This window comes from Zootoca vivipara, chromosome 13, assembly GCF_965207765.1.
Source record: "Zootoca vivipara chromosome 13, rZooViv2.hap1.1, whole genome shotgun sequence".
Classification (NCBI taxonomy): Eukaryota; Metazoa; Chordata; class Lepidosauria; order Squamata; family Lacertidae; genus Zootoca; species Zootoca vivipara.
In genome coordinates, this window is record NC_142596.1 from 7,943,997 (window position 1) to 7,962,713 (window position 18,717).

Below are 18,717 nucleotides of genomic sequence, written 5' to 3' on the forward strand. Positions count from 1 at the left end.
CGGCGCGCAACCTCAGGTGCTCGTCCCGAAGATGAGTCCAAACATCATAAGCATTATCTAAGTTCCGAATATGAACCAGCTGTGATGGGTCCAAATGCAGAACTATTGTTGCCCTTGCCTGTGCGTTGCGATTCAACCACCTTTGGCCTGGCAAAACGGGCGGTGCGTTCTGAATCAACTCAATAAGTCCTTGCCGGATAAGAACACATTCCATTTTAACACTCCACGTTGCGTAATTTGAGTCATTTAACAGAGGACACAAACTCTTGGGTGTTTGATCTGAATCCCCGGCTTTAGCCATCTTGCTTCTGTAAGCGTGCTGCTAGCTTCTGACTTCAAAGTACAAAGAAGCTGCAAATTAGGCTTTCGGCAGGCATCTGCAATTAAGCTGCCGCTTTAGAGGTTTTATTGCCGCTATAAATCAGTCCCGGTTACTCACTGCTCCGGTGATAAGGAACGCAGACTATCCGTGCTCTTCCTCCCCTGGAACGCAGGAACCGGTGACTCCCAAGCAGGCGAAATTCCTCAGGATCAGCTGCTGCAGATTGAGGCCTCCTTGCCAGTTTACGCTTTTCAGAGGTCCGTGGATCGGAACCAGAGCTCAACCATCCTCATATAAAGCAATCATATAAAGCAATCATATAAAGTAAACAATTCAGCCACATGCCGCATCTGTACCATGTATAGGATTTATGCTAACACAGGGCACCACGGTGCCGGCCCGCCAAGAGGGCACCGCGAGCTGCGCCCGCCCGCTGGCCGGTCGGTCCGCCGCGCAGCTGCGCCCACGGCAACCGCGCTGTGCCTGCCTGCCCGCCACGCAGCAGCGCCTGTGGCAGCCGCACTGTGCCCACCTGCCCACCGCGCTGGGAAACGGGGCGGGGGGGGGCACCGGAGGGATCCGTCGCTCCACGGCGCCAGGGGCGCTTAAGGCGGCCCTGCGTGTATTGGACCCTGGATGCTGATTTTAGGATCCTCACTGGTGTTGGTAACATAACATATTGATTAACAAGATTAGAGTAAGTACAGGTCCTAGGTACAACTCTCTCTGGCCTCCTAAGACAGATGTCATGCTTGGGGGGTTTGTGGTGGTGGTTGCCGTTGTTATCTAGAAGCCAGGGCCGGCCCTACAGCAAGGCTGGGGGGCGCCGGGGCACCAGGGGGGCGCCGCGTGGCTTTGCCTGCGGCAGCCGCGCAGCACACTATGCCCACCAGACAGCCGCGCTGGGTAACGGGGGGGTGGTGCCAGAGGGATCTTCGCACCACGGCGCCAGGGCGCCAGATATGCTTAAGACGGCCCTGCTAGAACCCCAAAGTCCACCAACCAGAGCCAGATATAAAATAGGACTACTGGATTGGAGAATTCAACCCAGAATTTTGTGGGGGTGAGCGTGCCCCTGAAGTAGGGAGGCCAGAGAATTCTGTTGAAAACATAAGTGGGAGTGGAAATTGCTGTGGTTTGCTTACTTCTCCCATGTCTGGCATGGAAATCAATCCAGCAGATACAATTGGTATTTGCTGCTGTTGTTGCTCAGTTCGCAAATGATATCTAGTGGATCACATCCCCTCTCCCCCAATGCATTGTGTTTCCTTTACTTTGAAACCCATGGGGCAGAATAGTGGAACGACCATGTAACTTTTGTAATTTCCCTAATTAATTACATAAGTTATGCAATTTCATCACAGCAAACCACAAGGTTGCTTGTGGTTGCTTCCAACTCTACAATTCATTTCATTTTGGGGGGAGAAATCTAATACTTTTCAGAGGTGTGCATGTCTCACTTCTCAAATATGAGCGCTGTGTTGTTGTTTTCCTTCCTCTCCTTTCTTACCTCAGTGGAGGGGAAACTGGTCTTCCAGATGTAATTGCATTCCAACAACAGCAGCCCAGCAACATCTGCAAGACCATGGGTTCCCCACCCCTGCTTAAAAGTGCCAGGGGGTGCATCACAGCAAGCAGCCTGCATAGCATCCCTCTGAGAAAAACATCCCGTGGACATAATGGTGCTATACAATGTCACAGTCTCAATTTCCTCGGATGCAAAGCTGAGCTCCACTATAATGAGAAATGGACTTTTCTGCATCCAGACCTGGAAACAGAATAATTCTCAGTGACTCTAGGCATATTCAGTGCCCCTGTTATCTTTTGGAAATCAGTTGGTGTTGTGAACATAAGGTACCCCTGACCATTAGGTCCAGTCGTGGATGACTCTGGTGTTGCGGCACTCATCTCGCTTTACTGGCTGAGGGAGCTGGCATACAGCTTCCAGGTCATGTGGCCAGCATGACTAAGCCGCTTCTGGTAAACCAGAGTAGTGCATGGAAATGCCGTTTACCTTCCCGTCGGAGCGGTTTCTACTTATCTACTTGCACTTTGACGTGCTTTTGAACTGCTAGGTGGGCAGGAGGTTGTGAACATACCCATGTACTATACGGGATCTGATAGTTATGCATTTTGTGTTTTAATATTGTGATTTTATCCTGTGAAACGCCCTGAGACATGCAGGTATAGGGTGGCATACTACTACTACTACTACTAATAATAATAATAATAATAATAATAGGAGTAGGAGTAAAGTAAGTGCAGTTCCAGTTAGTCTTGCTAGTTGGCGCTAATGATAATAGAGCTGTATAAGAGGGACCAAAGTAAAGTGTTCTTTGCTACTCAGCACTCTTAGGAGTGTGCGTCTGAGCCTTCTCACACAGCAACCACGACACAAAACTGCAGTCCCTACACCTTCCCTTTCTAGAGGAGGCAGCACACAAAGTCTTGGAGCTCTTAGTCTCAGGCAATCATGAATATACTGATGCAACAGGTCGGACTGGTTTTTGCCTTTCACCTGGAGTAGGTTAAATTACATTCAGATAAACAGAGGATAGCAAAGGAGAATGGTAGGCGATTGGTAGTGCTAGCACCCCAAGATAAAGCTCCTTCCAATGGGTCCTTCCTGTGTCTGTGACTGCCCTAGTGGCTCAGGGCACAGTGCCAGTCTCCTAATGGCCTGCTGTGGTTGGAGAGCATTAATGGCGCTAGCTCATCCTCGATGCATGCTCTTCTAACCTGCTTGCCACGTGGGCCTCTACAGATCTGTATGGCCCTGCAGGAAATGAGATAAATTGCTCTCAAATGAGCTAACACTGTGTGACATATTCTCCAAGGCTAACACTATCCATCTTCCCTCTCGCTGTGCCCCAGCAATGGGAAGGCAAAGAGGGGACCAATATGGACAGTTCCCAGATAGCTTCCCAAATGTGCCCAAGCAGCTCCTGACTTACGGCAGGCCAACCTACTGCGCTTGTGAGGGAAAGTAGTGATAAAGGGGCTTCATAGCCTTTTACTCCCGATGGATTTGTGCTAGAATCCAGTGGAGGCTGGTCCTCTGGAGTGAATGAGGCCCTGCCCCACCAACATCAGCCTACCATCAGCCAGCCTTCACCGGCCTGCCTTTTCCAATTTAATGGATCGCACTGCTTCCTCCTCCTTAGTCTCAGGGCTGCCCTCAAAAGGACCTCTCCAGGTTCACCACCACCCAGGGGCATAGCGTGGACACAGGGGCAGTTGTCCTGGGCACAAAGTTCTTAGGGACACAAAATTTCAGAAGCAAAAAGGAAAAAGTAGTAATAATAAATAAAAATTAGTGTGCCCTCCCTCTCACGCAGAAAATCTCCCAATGTTTGTGTGGGCAGACTGAGGAGCAGATTTGGGAAACAGACAGTTGCTAGGGTGCCTTCTGCATGGGCTTTAGAAAGATACCCATTCCCATGCACTCTTGGCACCCAGCACGGTGTCCCCTTGCGCCAGAAGCGGTTTAGTCATGCTGGCCACATGACCTGTTTGTGGCCGGCTCCCTCGGCAGCGAGATGAGTGCCGCAACCCCATAGTTGCCTTCAACTGGACTTAACTGCCCAGGGTCCCTTTTGCTTTACCTTTTTACCCGCTCCCGACCAATCCCCAGGTTCATTCTCCACTGTACTTGACGCTCACAGGGTGCTGCGGCTGCCTCTCAGGTAGGTCGCTGAGCTATTGCCCCTTTGTTTATCAGCCAGCAGTGCTGAGGGGGCTTGCCTTGCCCCAGGTGCCCCACCACAACATCAGAGTGCATCCAGCAATATCTCATTGGTGCAATAATAGCACAATTGTGGGAAATCTTTTACTGACCAACCATGCATCATTCTGCTTTGTTAGTTGTTCTGTAATACTTCCCCAGTGTTACAGCACTACAACCATCTGGAGGTTCACTCTTGCACTATCCTCCCCCCAAAAAAGAACAACAACCCTGAAACATTCTCGGTATAAAAATAGGTGCCCAGCACTGACCAGCTAGATAGTAAACTCCCTGCATGTTCCAACCGGGAGAACTCTTTCGACCCTGAATCCCTATTGCCTTGAAGACACAAAAGACAAAGGCCACCTCAACTGGGTTCCTTGGCCATTGTTTGTCGAAGCTGATTGGTTATGCATTCTTATATTCCCACCTCCCAATCCCAGGGCCCACGAAGCAGTGAACAATACATTACAGTATAATAAAGAAGGAAGCACCAAAGTAAAACAAGTCTGCTAAGATCGGTAAAACACAACGGTGGAAAATAAATACACAAAATCAGAGGATAAGCATGCCAACATCTTTTACCACAAAAAGCTGTATGGAAAAACTGCAACTTTACCAGTTGTTGAAAAGCAGAGCGGGTGTCGGCTCCCTAAGAAGCGAATTCCAGAGCCTTGGTGAAGATCCTGTCTTGGTTGATATCCCTATATGCATCTCTTTGTCTTAATCAAAGAACCTGATTTCTATGACAATCACCAGCTCCTGTATATCCCACTTCCCCTCCAAAGGACTCATGGTTCTCCCACTCTTCATTTTGCTCTCACAACAACCCTGTAAGGTAGGTTAGGCAAAGAGATCATGAGTGGTCAAAGGTCACCTGGTGAGCTTCATGGCTAAGTGGGGATTTGAACCCTCCCAGGACCTAGTCCAACCATACTGGCTCATTCTAGCTCCCTGATATGATCATTTACTTTGCTGTTCACACACACTAACAGACTCACAGGCTGCAGTCCTATACCTACTTTGCTAATGAGTAAGTCCCAATGAACACAATGGCGCTTACTTCTGATCAGATAAGTTGAGGATTGCACAGAGCCACATATCAAAGACACACGGGACATTTGACACCATTCCCTTCCAAATACATTGCAGTCCACTGCTTGGGTGCTGCCACCCACCTCCCTACCAAGCCTGCTCCTAGGTAGGGATGGGGAAGAAATTTGATTTGGTTCGTATTTAAAGGGGACTCTTCCGCAATCACACTTTCCAAAACAGTATGCGAACCTAACACTCCCATCTTTCAAAAATTCACACTTCACTGAATTTTGCAGTGCCAAGAAATGTGTACAAAAATGCATGTACTGGGATAAAATGTGTGTAAGGATGCATGCATCACTGGAAATAGCATACGAGATTGCATCGTATCAGGGGGAGTTGCTTTGGGGAAATGTGAATATTAGGCATGCATTTTTGCCTAATATTCACATTTAGAGAATTGTGTGCATTGAAATCCTGGTGAATTTCCATGAGGACTGAAAAGAAAATTGCAAACTGATGGGGAAATGTGGAAAAATGAAAAACAGACCTGCCCATCTCTACAGTTGGTTGTCCTTCCTTCCTTCAGAAGGATGCCTGAAACCCAGCAAAATCCCCGTGAAACCCAGAGAAATCCTGGCCCTACAGAATGTACCAGAAACCCTTCTTCCAGGGCAGGAGCCCCACAGAACTTCACACAACTGACATCACAATTCTGAAAAGAACCCTATTTTATTAGAAGCGAAACCGCTCCCCCAGCAGGTTGCTTGCCCACTGAACAGAAGGCTTCCAATTTTGTCACACAAGAAGAATGCTGCTTGTTGCGTTTGTGGGCACATAACACAGGCACATCGAGGGGATGTCACTTCTTTTGTTGTACACACACCAAGGGGACGTGGCTCTTTTGCTGTTTCATTGTTCCTTCTGCCGAACCTACTGAGCAATTTCATGCTTTGTCGCCTGCCCTCTCTCCCTCTCTCTCTCTCCCCCCACACACTTTATCCTCCCTCCCCATCCTACGAGCACTACAATTATATCTGTTGCTCGGGCAACAGCCAGTGCTTCCCTGGCGTTGCCATGGAGACGTGCCGTGTGCTTGATAAGGGTAGCCATGGCAACCAGGGAGGCAAGCCACAGATGAACAATTTACTTTGTGAGCTGATTATAATTGTGGGGGTCCTCGGGCGGAGTCAGGGGTAACGGTGTCCAGGAAGGCGCAGGTGGAGTGGGGAACGTGTGCCGAGAATTATGGTTCAGATTCAGCTGCACAATGCATAGTCAGTGGCCAATAAACACACAGTGGGCAGGGAAATCATAATAATCAGGTGGACCAAGCAAGCTGCCCAGGACGGCAAGCCATATTGTGGAGGATTTTAGTTGCTGCAAGAGATGGAAAAAGGCGTTGCCCTGCCCGGGAGCTGTTTAACAGCCTTTTCACTCCCAACGAAGCTGCTTTATACAGAGACAAGCCATTGAATTATCCAGCTCAGGATTGTCCACACTGACTGGCAGCAGCTCTCGAGGGTCTGAGGCAGGAGTCTTTTCTCATCCCTACCTGGAGGTGCTAGGATCTGAACCTGGGACCTTATGCATGCAAAGCAAAGGTGCTCTACCCACTGAGCTAGGGCCCTTCTGCAAGATTTCATGTGGGGGCAAGTGGGGCTGTAAATGTGTATAAGAAAGACCAAACAAATTAGTCCTGCCAACAAAGAAGAATATGCGGTGGGGGGAGGGGAGAAGGAGGAACCTGGCCAGCTGCTTTCTGGTGTCAAGTATGGAGCGCTCAACAAGGGACTGCAGCAGTGATGGAAAAAGAAATTAAAGGGGTTTAAGGGTGGTCCAACCCACAGCCCATGGGCTGCATGTGACCCACAAGGCCTTTTTTGGCGGCCCTCGGCAACATTCAAGAAAAAACATCTTAAAGCCTTTTTTTTAAAAAAAAAATTGTGTGTCGTGCATTGTTAGCAAAAGCACATGCATTTGTGTATTGGATTTGTTTAATAATTAAATATATTACGTCTCCTGTGTATTTAATTAAATATATTAATTGTGCATATTGAATGATGTTAAAGACATTGTGAACACTTTAATTCAGCATGCACATTATCTATGTGTAACTAGGGATGGGGGTTGGGAAGAGAAATTAGATTTAGTTCACATTTAAAGGAAAACCTAACAAATCCACACTTTCCGAAATAATATGCAAACCGAAATAGAACTAACCTTCAAAATTTTCCAGTGAGTAATGTGTACAAAAATGTGTATACTAGAGTCAAGTGTGCTTGAAAACACACACACACACATCGCTGGGAAAAGTATGAAAAATGCATTATATTAGGGAAATTGCTTTGCAAAAAATGTGTTTATTAGACAAAATTGCATAAAAGCATGTGTATATTGGGGGGGAGAGAATTGCACTTAAAATAAATAAATAAATCCTCAAACTGATGTCGAAATGCGGACAACTTAATTTAAGATTGAAGAAATGAGAAACTCTGGGAAACCAAAACAGACAGACTTGCCCATCCTCAGATGTAATATAAGCAAAATGACCCCAGAAAGTCAAAGATCTACAGAGACTTTCAGGGCAAATTAAAAGACAAACAGCAAAGGGTAACATAAACATTAAGGCAGGGATGGGTAGGGTTGAATGGTGGGATATTCAGCTCATTGCACTGATTTGTACAAGTAAGATGGCTTTTTGTATGTGGATATAGGGCACACAGCTCCCTGCCTTGAGCGAGTGTCTTGACTGTGGTTGACAGAGCAAGAGCACAGCTGAAAGGGGTGCGGACAGGAAGCCTCACACAATAGGGTGGGTGAATGTGTGATACCTTGTAGGCGGAGCCTCCTTTCCAGGTGGTGATGTCATCTTGGCATCCTCTCACAATGAGCCTATCCTTCCATGAATACATATAAGCAATCTGAATCCTAGCCACGGAAGCAGATTCCATTATTACAAACCCTTTCCCAAACTGGCACACAATTCTATGTGTGTTTACTCGGAGATAAATTTGACTGTGATCAATGGATCCCAAGTTGAGGATGACAACTTTCAGTCAGTTGCTGAAAGTGCTGGCAGGGAATCAGTGGCAAAGACATGACAGGTTAAGAACAGCAACGTAAGGAACTATAGAGAAACATTGCTGTCACAAGTTACCTCTTAGTGTGGCAAACTCACTTTCATATTACAATTTGACTCTCTCAAGTTGGTTGTAGTCTGCATACTTATCTTGAAGTCAGCCCCACTGAAAAGAATGGGGCCTATTTCTGATGCCATTTGTCTTGCAAGTTATTTTCTTTGAAATGCATCTTTGCATTTGCCACGGCAAAGCAAGATGCCAATTTGCCCTGGTGTGGTGAATGCCATCTCATAATACAGTCGTATCTTGGATCCTGAACGCCCTGGGACTTGGACATTTTGGCTCCCAAATGCTGCAAAGCTGGAAGTGATTGTTCCAGTTTGCAAATGTTCTTTTGGAACCCGAACGTTCAAGGGGGCACCTGTGGAGCTTCCTGCAGCCAATCTGAAACAGCGATCTGATTTTTGAAGATTTTGGAAGTCGAACGAACTTCTGGAACGGATTCTGTTTGACTTCCAAGGTCAAAGCAAGTTCTGATAATTTTTTTTACCACAGCTACCTTGGGAACAAGCCCAAATCCTAGATATGTACCTGGATGAACCAGGACCAAATACTTTGTGAGATCATGTGGAGATCTGGATTGGGGCTTTCATGTAATCCATGTCTCAGAAACACCACAGAAGCAGTGTAAGGAAGGCTTAAAGATCTCTCTTTGAGGCTTAGGATTACAAAAGGCCTGTGTGGGGAGCTAAAAACTGGAGACTCAGTTTCTCAATGCGCTGATCAGATGCTGGGATAGGGAGGCCCGGGGAATTTTAAGAGCTACTGGGGGAAATTTCAGGTAAAGACAAATATATTCCAAAGGAGAAGCTGCAAGAGAACAACAATTCATATTGCAAAGAAATCTAAGCATGTTACATTAAACAAATCTCAATTTTGTTCTTGTTTTCGTGTTTGGGGGAACTTGAGATGCTAAATTCCAAAGGGAGAGTGGGTGCAAATTCTGACAAAAATTTCCACAAAACTAGAAATGTGTGTGCTTGTACACCAAATGCTGTCAACTTGGTGCCTTTCAGATGTTTTGGGGCTTCAACTGCCGTTAGCTGGGAGTTGTAGTCGAAAACACCTGGAGGGCACCAGGTTGGCAAAGGCTATCTTGCACCAACGTAACATTGATCCACTGAAAAATGTCACCTGATTTTGTGTGGGTTAAGAAAGATTCCTGGCTGGGGAGGGCAGGGAAACGGGCTTTTGTTTTTTAAGAAAAGAAAGCAAATGACAGCAACTCCTGAAAGCACATTTAAAGCGCTCTACAACCCTCAATGCAGAAATATGCTTCTATTTAGTATTTATTTTGTTGCATGCTCTAGTTTGTGTATTGTTTCGGAACATGTGACTTGGATAGGGTAATGGAGCATAGTAATTAGTCTTCTACAATAGCTTCTCCCTCTTTCTTGCTTTGGGTCCCCCTCTCCTTTACCGCTCAGGTTTCCTTCTGGGAAATGTTCAGAGTGGGTAAGACATGCAGAGAATGTCTTCTGCTTCCTGCTTGGGTGGCCAAAGATATCTGCGTTTGCATGTCGGGAGTGAAATCTCAGATGACAGCCTGGGCATCAGCATGCACTACTTCAGGCACCCCCAAACTTCGGCCCTCCAGATGTTTTGGACTACAATTCCCATCTTCCCCGACCACTGGTCCTGTTAGCTAGGGATCATGGGAGTTGTAGGCCAAAACAGTTTGGGGATGCCTGATAAAGCACCGAGGAAACAAACAGTGGTAGTTGTGGGTCTTCCCCCACCCTTCTTCCCTGAAACGGGGAGGGAGGGGAGCAGGTGAGGCCCACTGCTGCTGAGCTGCCAATCACCTTTATGAGCGAAATGGCCTTTGATGGAATCTGTCTCTCTGCTATATGCTTAATGTAATAAAACTCCAGTGAGTATGATTTAGAATAACATTTACTGAACAGGCCAATGTCATTTTGATGTGTCTCTCTCTGCTTTGCTCGCTGGTTATTAAACTCTATTGATTCTCTGGGACTGTCTGATGTTTATAAATGTCAAGCCTGCCTTGTGTAAGCTGAACTTTGGGGGCTGACTAACCTCCGAGAGAGGCGGAAATGAGGCAGGAGAGGCAGCTGCTGGTACAGGTGGGGGGGTACATGTTAGATTCTCCCTGCACCCCCATTTCATGCTATTGTGGTCCCCAGACCACCAGCATCCACAATTGATCTCTATATATACATGCACTGCAGGTGGGAGAACATGTTGATTTAGGTTTTCTTTCAGTTTTGTATTTACCCAGTCTTAAGTTCTGATTGCCACATCTGCTTGCAATTTTCTTAAAAATAAAAAGAACTCCTCACGAAAATTCACCAGCATTTTTAGCGCTAATTTCTCTTAATGTACATGGTTGCATGTACTTTTTGTCTAAGATACACATTTTTGCAAAGCAATCCCCCCTAATAAAAAGCACTTGGGAATGTTATTTTCACTAACATATGCATTTTTGTACACACTGTTCGGCTGAAGACCCACGATGCAAAATTCAGAGGTGTGCAAATTTCAAAGGACCGTTGTGCTTCAGTTCTCATTTTGGAAAGTGTGGATTAATCGGATTAACCTTTTAACGAGAACTAAAACTGAGCAAATTTTCTCTCATTCCTACTCCATGGATCCTGCTCTTTACTTAGCATAAGAACACAAGAAGGGCCTGCTGCATCAGGCCAACGACCCTTCTAGTCAGAGTCATAGCACCATAGAGTTGGAAGGGACCCAGAGGATCATCTAGTCCAACCCCCCTGCAATGCAGGATCCTGTCCTCACAGTGGCCACCCAGATGCCAGGCAGAACCCTTAATTAAGCAGGACCCCAGCACAAGAGCCACTCTCCCCCACCCTTGTGCTTTCCATTGAGATCGAGTCTTAAATGAATAGGAACAAAGTTGTTGCAAAGCTCAAGATCAGCCCTTTGTTTTAGTTGCCACATGCTTTTCGTTTTATGGAATTCCCGGAACTGAATAACACAGCTGCCTCTCTGAAATGTGCTCCCTCACAGGGTGGTTGTGAAGCTAAGCCAGGCATCCCCAAACTTCGGCCCTCCAGATGTTTTGGACTACAATTCCCATCTTACCTGACCACTGGTCCTGCTAGCTAGGGATCATGGGAGTTGTAGGCCAAAACATCTGGAGGGCTGAAGTTTGGGGATGCCTGAGCTAAGCTGTGCCAACCCCTGTGTGCACCACAGATCTCAGCCACTTGATGGAATAACAGGTTTTTAAAAATAAGAATGATGATGATGATGATGATGCAACATATCAAGGGATTGTGGATTTAGTTGCACAGCAAACTATGTTGGGCCCACTTCCACCCATCTCGGCTGGGTCTCCCTTCTGCTTTTTCTTTTCGCCACATTCAAGCTTCCCCATGTTTTCCTCCTCGGTTCTTGCAGCGCCTGTAGCAAAGTAGCCAGACATCTCTCTCCTTGCACCACCCTCTGAATACAAATTGACCGGCTGCTTGTTACCGACAGGGCAGCCAGCTGCCAATTCCTCTGTCTCTCTGTCTCTTCCCCCCCCCACCCTCTCACACACCATCACAATCACAGAAATGGCTGTCGCAGGCTCCCCAAATACACCCTGCTTCCCCCACCTTTCAACATTTCAAATATGCAAACTGGGGCACAAGCATTCAACGCCCCTATTTCCATACCAGGGGACTCTTCAGAGCCTTTCACTCCATGGTTACACACCAGGCTGTACGCTGCATTCTTTGCTTTGGGAATCAGTGGTAAGGCTTCTGCTTTGCATGCAGAAGGTCCCTAGGCTCAATCCCCTCCATCTCCAGCTAGGGCTGGGAGAGACCCTTGTCTGAATCCTGCAGGCCCACTGCCAGTCAGTGTAGACAATACTGAACTAGATGGACCAATGATCTGGCCCAGTAGACGCGGGCTGAGAGAGCAGAGATTAGCACAGAAGGCCTACAGGTGCAAGGGTCCCCCCTCCCACAAGTTGCAACTTTACTCAACACTATCAGAAACCCTTGCCAATCTACTGGCAATCACCCAGTGATCTGCAAGTAAGTCTCATTCTTCCCAGAGATCATGTTAGAGTAACCCAGCTTGGAAGTTGCAAAGTATTTTTTGTTTGTTTTTATGATTTTAAGTTTTATACATTTTTACAATCATTTTAACATTTCAAAACTCAACTTCCTTCCCCCTCTTTCTGCGGTTCCTTAAATTTATTTTTAATAGTTTCTGCATATCCAAATTAACTTAATTTACTCATTTATTCATCTTCTTTAAATAGATACTCTTATAAAACTGCAGATTATTGCAACAATCCTGCCAATGTTCTTATCTCTTTACAGTTTATTTGTAAATATTCCATAAAGCATTTCCATTCTTTTATAAAAGGTTTGTTATCTTGATTTTTGATTTTTTTCCCCCGGCAAGTTTCGTGATTCCTGAAAATTCCATACATGGATACAAGAACGGAAGTCGCAAAGTGGGACTTGGAAGGATGTCCTGGAGAAACACTGCCAGTCTGTGCTTGCTATGGCTGATGTGAGTTCAGCAACATCTGGAGGGCCAAAGGTTCACCCCCCTCCCCTGATGTAGATAATTCTGAGCAATGGAAATCCAATGGCTCAGTGATAGAGCATCTTCCTTGTGTGCAAAAAGCCACAGGTTCAATCCTCACCATAACTGGCTAGGGTTGGAAGAAACCCTGAAACCCTGCAGAGCTGCTGCCAGTCAGTGTGGGCAACACTGAGCTAAATAGACCAAAGGTGTGACTCAGTATATGACAGCTTCCTATATTCATACCCTGTGCAAAATCAGCTGCCGCTTGCAACAGATTCTAGCTCTGACATGGGCAAAGATTGTCCAATGGTATGAGAAACGTTCGGTGCAATCCTGTGCTTGTTTACTTAAAAGTCCCATCACATTCAATAAGTCTTGCCTATTGCATCTGAAGGGACGCAGGTGGCGCTGCAGTGTAAACCACAGAGCCTAGGGCTTGCCAGTCGGAAGGTCGTTGGTTCGAATCCCTGTGACGGGGTGAGCTCCCGTTGCTCGGTCCCAGCTCCTGCCCACCTAGCAGTTCGAAAGCACGTCAAAGTGCAAGTAGATAAATAGGTACCACTCCAGCGGGAAGGTAAACGGCGTTTCAGTGCACTGCTCTGGTTCGCCAGAAGCAGCTTAGTCATGCTGGCCACATGACCCAGAAGCTGTACGCCGGCTCCCGTGGCCAGTAAAGCGAAATGAGCGCCGCCACCCCAGAGTAGTCTGCGACTGGACTTAACAGTCAGGGATCCCTTTACCTTTACCTATTGCATCTCAAATCCTATGCACACGGAAGACACAGGGATTTGCTTCCAAGTAAACATGCACAGGGTTACACTTCACAAGACACTGCCTGTCTGGAGGCTGTCCCAACAAGAGCAGAGCAAGAAAGATTATTCTCTGAAGGCCAGGCCTGTAGTCTGGAGGCTGTTCTCTCCACTGCAGCACTGGAAGCTGCAAGTTTGAGTCATACCTATATGCATCCACCCCCCACCCCACCCAGCCTGCACCAGGGTCCTGCTTGAGGAGTTGCAACCAGCTTTTTCATCCATTCACAATTGTCACACAGCTTTAGAGCTAGCAAACGGACAATCTGTAATGCAGAAACTGGACTTTTTCTTCCAAAAACAAAAGTGTATACCCTTAACATATGAATGACTGCCTTTTGCTTTATTTCTCTTTGAGAAAGAACAAGTTGTATGTAGAATCCATATACAGTGGTACCTCGGTTTGTGAACACAATTGGTTCCGGAAGTCTGTTCATAAACTGAAGCGTTCATAAACTGAAGCAAACTTTCCCATTGAAAGTAATGGAAAGTGGATTAATCTGTTCCAGATGGTCCACGGAGTACTTAAACTGAAGCATTCATAAACTGAAGTGAACTTTCCCATTGAAAGTAATGGAAAGTGGATTAATCTGTTCCAGACGGGTCCGCGGAGTACTCAACCTAAAGCATATTTAACCCGAAGCATGGGTGCAATTGGTTCAAGAAATCAGTTCATAAACTGAAACGTTCATAAACTGAAGCAAACTTTCCCATTGAAAGTAATGGAAAGTGGATTAATCTGTTCCAGACAGGTCCTCAGAGTACTCAACCTAGAGCATATTTAACCCGAAGCATGGGTGTAATTGGTTCAGGAAATCAGTTCATAAACTGAAGCGTTCATAAACTGAAGCGAATTTTCCCATTGAAAGTAATGGAAAGTGAATTAATCCGTTCCAGATGGGTCCGTGGCGTTCGTAAACCGAAAATTCATAAACCGAGGTGTTCATAAACCAAGGTTCCACTGTATAGAGCAGCTACATCCAAAAGGGGTGGGGAAGCCCCCAAAGTACTTAATATGAGAAGAGCTGTCCCTTTGCAAAGCATGCACCGTTGGCTTGCAACTTCTCTCTCTTGGGATTCTTCCTTTCCCAAAGGGATTTGCCCTCCACTGACGGAAGAAGTCAAGAGCAACTTCCCTGCTCACAGCTCTCACGGGCCAAATTCTTGGTGCCTGGAGGCGAAGCCTATAAGGCAAGGGGGTGAGGCTTGTGGCAGAGAATGGAGACACTACTCTCGCAGAAGATTGACACTGCCTTATGAGACCTTGAACAGTCAGCTAGATGTAAGCCTATGCCAACACACACAGAAAACAACCATCTGTCTAGAATCTAGATGTGACCTTCCCGTGGAAAGAACAGTGTGCACTTAGGATTAGGTTCCCTTTTTATGATGTGGTTCCTTCATGCACTCTTCCACAATGCATTCTGATCGCAGAATTGCTTTTCACTTGGCACAGAATCTGAACTGAACACAAAAGCAGGGGATGTTCTAGCACAGGGGTCAGCAACCTTTTTCAGCAGGGGGCCAGTCCACTGTCCCTCAGACCATGTGGTGGGTCAGACTATATATTTTTTTAAAAAATGAACGAATTCCTATGCCCCACAAATAACCCAGAGATGGATTTTAAATAAAAGAACACATTCTACTCAAGTAAAAACACAGTGATTCCCGGACCATCCACGGGCCGGATTGAGAAGGCGATTGGGCCGCATCCGGCCCCTGGGCCTTAGTTTGCCTACCCATGTTCCTGCATAAAGAAAGCCCAATCCCACCCTACCGGATTTCATACCTGTCTCTTGAAGGCAGGTTTTATCCCTGTAAAGAGGCTTAGTATCAGAATTAGAGCCCTGATGAATCCGACCGAAAGCCCATCTCATCCGAATTCTGTTTCTACAGTGGCCAAGGAGATGCTCCTGGGAAGTCCATGAGTAGGACATGGGGGTAACAGCCTTTTCCCGACTCTATGACAACCGGTATTAAAAGACATGCTGCCTCAAAGCCTAGGGATAGCGATTGGGAAAAGATGGCTGCTGCGTTTACATTTGTTTGTTTCTTGTTTTAACCACCCTTGCTTGATTTTTCAGCGCATGGGCACCCACAGGGGAGACTTTGCACAACCTTGTCTGGCACCCCCGTTCATAGCTGCCAAGTACCCCGTTTTCTCCGGGAAAACCCCGATTTTACTTACCTTTTCCCGGTGGTCCCCGGTATCACTTCGTCTCCCATTTTTCTCCATTATTTTCTCCTGCCAGCGGCCATTTTTTTTCTTTCCGATTTGCCCTTCTATGGGCACAAAAAATGGTCACCGGCGGCTTCAAAAGTCGCATCTACGCATGTCTGGAAGTGCATAGACGCCACTTCCGGTGTCAGCGGCGGCCATTTTTGGTGCCCATAGAAGGGCAAAGCGACACCGGAAGTTATGTCGACGCAACTTCCAGTGTCACACGGCTGCCGGTCCCGGATTCTGCAGACCGGGACTTGGAAGGTAAGTCCCCGTTGCACCCTGTTCTGGAGAAATCAGAACTGCCCGCTATCACTCATGCCTTGATTGCATCCAGTGCACTCTCCATGAACCCGTATGGCGAGAGGGTCAGGACACAGCAAAGTATTTCTTCACACAGCACATGGTTAAACAATGTCAACCTCTGTGGCAAGATGTGAGGACAGCCACCAACGTTGATGGCTTTAAAAGGGGCGTAGACAAATGCGCAACAAAGCTATCAATGGCTACTAGTTCCTTTATTTATTTAGCCTAGAAAACCGCTTAATCAAAAATTCCTTAAGTGGCGCACATAGAACCCTATAAATTATCAATAAGATACAGATAAAAGCAGCAAAAGTTTAAGACAGGCATACATAACTAAATTATACATCTTTAGCCTTGCTAAAGTAGAAATGGTCTGGATAGGCCTGCTGCATATGAAACAAGTAGCGATGGCTGCATGCCTATTCCAGGCCTTCAGTTCTCTAAGGGGCAATCTTTGGAAAGTGTTAAAAAACTTTAGTTGATGCAGAATGCTGCAGTCAGACTGCTTTCAGGAGCCTAATGTAAGGATGATGTTGCTTTCTTGTCTGAGCTACATTGATTCCCGATTTGTTCCTGGGCAAGGTTAAAGGCACCAATTATGATAGCCGTATGAATTGGACTAAGGAATCTTCCCTCAACATGGAGCCCTCTAGATGTTTTGGAGTACACCTCCCATTAGTCCCAGCCAGCATAGGAAATTTTCATTGTTGGTGGGAGTTGTAGTTCAAAACATCTGGAGGGCACAGACCGGGCCGTCTCAACCCTATCCAGCGCCGTGGCTCAGAGATCCCTCCAGCGCCATGCGCCTCCGCTTTCCCAGCTGGAAAGCCAGAGCCACGCACTGACCTGGGGACCCGTGTGCGCTTGCGTGCGTGTGTTTCATTTTAGCAACTGTGCCTCGCGCACCTCCAAGGCGCTGCTTCCCCCCCCCAACGCTGCCATGCTGTGCCTTCTGCTTCTTGCCCGCTGCAAGCAGGGCCAGGGGCAGGTGCGGTGGGCCGCCGGAGGGGTGGTCCGACAGGCAGGGACGCTGCCAGCTGTGGTCCGCCTCCGCCTCCTCGGCCAAAGCAGCTGTGCAATGCTGCCATCCAGGGAGCCCTGGCTGCTGCACCAACAAGAGGCTCACAGCCAGCTTCCCCACAACGGCGCCCACAGCCTGAGAAGAGGCGGGCGAGGGCGGTGCTGCCGGCGCTCTTTCCGCAGCACACCCCGGCCTCACCTCCACATGGGCAGCAAAAGGCGCTTGCTCCGTGCAGCTCCCCCACTCGCTGGGGTGCCCCTGAGAGGCGGCGCCCTGGCGCAACGCGCCAGTAGCCCCAATAGGAAAGATGGGTCTGGGCACAGGACTGGAGAAGTCTGGAACAGGGATCTGCCTTCCCCCATATAAACTTTCCCACTTGTTGGGACCTCGGGAAAGGCCTTTCTTTGTGTCCCTCACCATCATGAAAATGATTGGTGGTGACACAGAACAGGGGTTTTCTGGTGGTGGCTTCTAGGCATCCCTTCTTCCCAGCTTCATATTGCTTCCACAGTGCAAGCTTCAAGGCAATATGTAAAGATGGTTTTATTTTTGCAAAGGCATTTGGTTTTGATTGACACATTTTATGGTCTGGCACTCTCTCTTATTTTTATAATTAGAGGCTGTTTGCAGCTGCTTGTTATGTTTATTTAATTGTTTTATTTTTGCGATTTTGGAAAATGCAATATGCCAAAGGCATTTCAGCTTATTGCAGAGGCGCTAGAAAAGTCTGTTTCTAAGAAGGCTAAATACTAAAAGCATATTTAGGCTGCAATTCTATGCCCATTTACCTGGGAGTAAGCCTCAAGGAACTGAATGGATTTACTTCTGATGAGACATGTGGCGGAAAGAAGCCCCTGGCTTTGCGGGGCTGGGATATAGCCTACTAAACAACGGTTAAGGGTACTCTCTCCTGCTCTACCAACTTGTTGCCTCTGGCCTTACCTGCCACTGCCATGCGGCCCCTGGAAGGTGTCCCACGAGGGGATGTGGCCCATAGAATGAAAAGGGTTCCCCATCCAAGGTGTACAGGATTGTAGCCCCAATCCTATGTCACTTTGTTCAGGAGAACTAGCTGTGTTCAGTAGAGTTCATTCCCAGATATGGGCTGCAATGCGGTGGGGGGGGATGGGAGACAGTGGAGTGCAGCTGTGGAACTCCCCCCCCCACAAGATAATGACCTCACCTGCCAGAGCACCAAGGTAATTAATCGGCAGTCTCTCGGCAGTGGATGAGGGGATGAGGAGGCTTTCAATGTTTACCATTTTTTGTGGCACATTAACAGAGGAGATGCTTTTGAATTACGGTGCTGGAGGAGACTCTTGAGAGTCCCATGGACTGCAAGAAGATCAAACCTATCCATTCTGAAGGAAATTAGCCCTAAGCGCTCACTGGAAGGGCAGATCGTGAAGCTGAGGCTCCAATACTTTGGCCACCTCATGAGAAGAGAAGACTCCCTGGAAAAGACCCTGATGCTGGGAAAGATTGAGGGTGCAAGGAGAAGGGGACGACAGAGGACGAGATGGTTGGACAGTGTTCTCGAAGCTACAAACATGAGTTTGACCAAACTGTGGGAGGCAGTGGAAGACAAGAATGCCTGGCGTGCTATGGTCCATGGGGT

At 47.3% G+C, this 18,717-nt stretch overlaps 1 protein-coding gene across 1 annotated transcript in view; it reads right to left on the bottom strand.

Annotated features, from left to right (window-relative positions):
* Positions 1-18,717, bottom strand: part of CELF6 (CUGBP Elav-like family member 6) — a 182,764-nt gene that overhangs the window by 66,381 nt on the left and 97,666 nt on the right. The gene's annotated exons all lie outside the window — the stretch shown is intronic.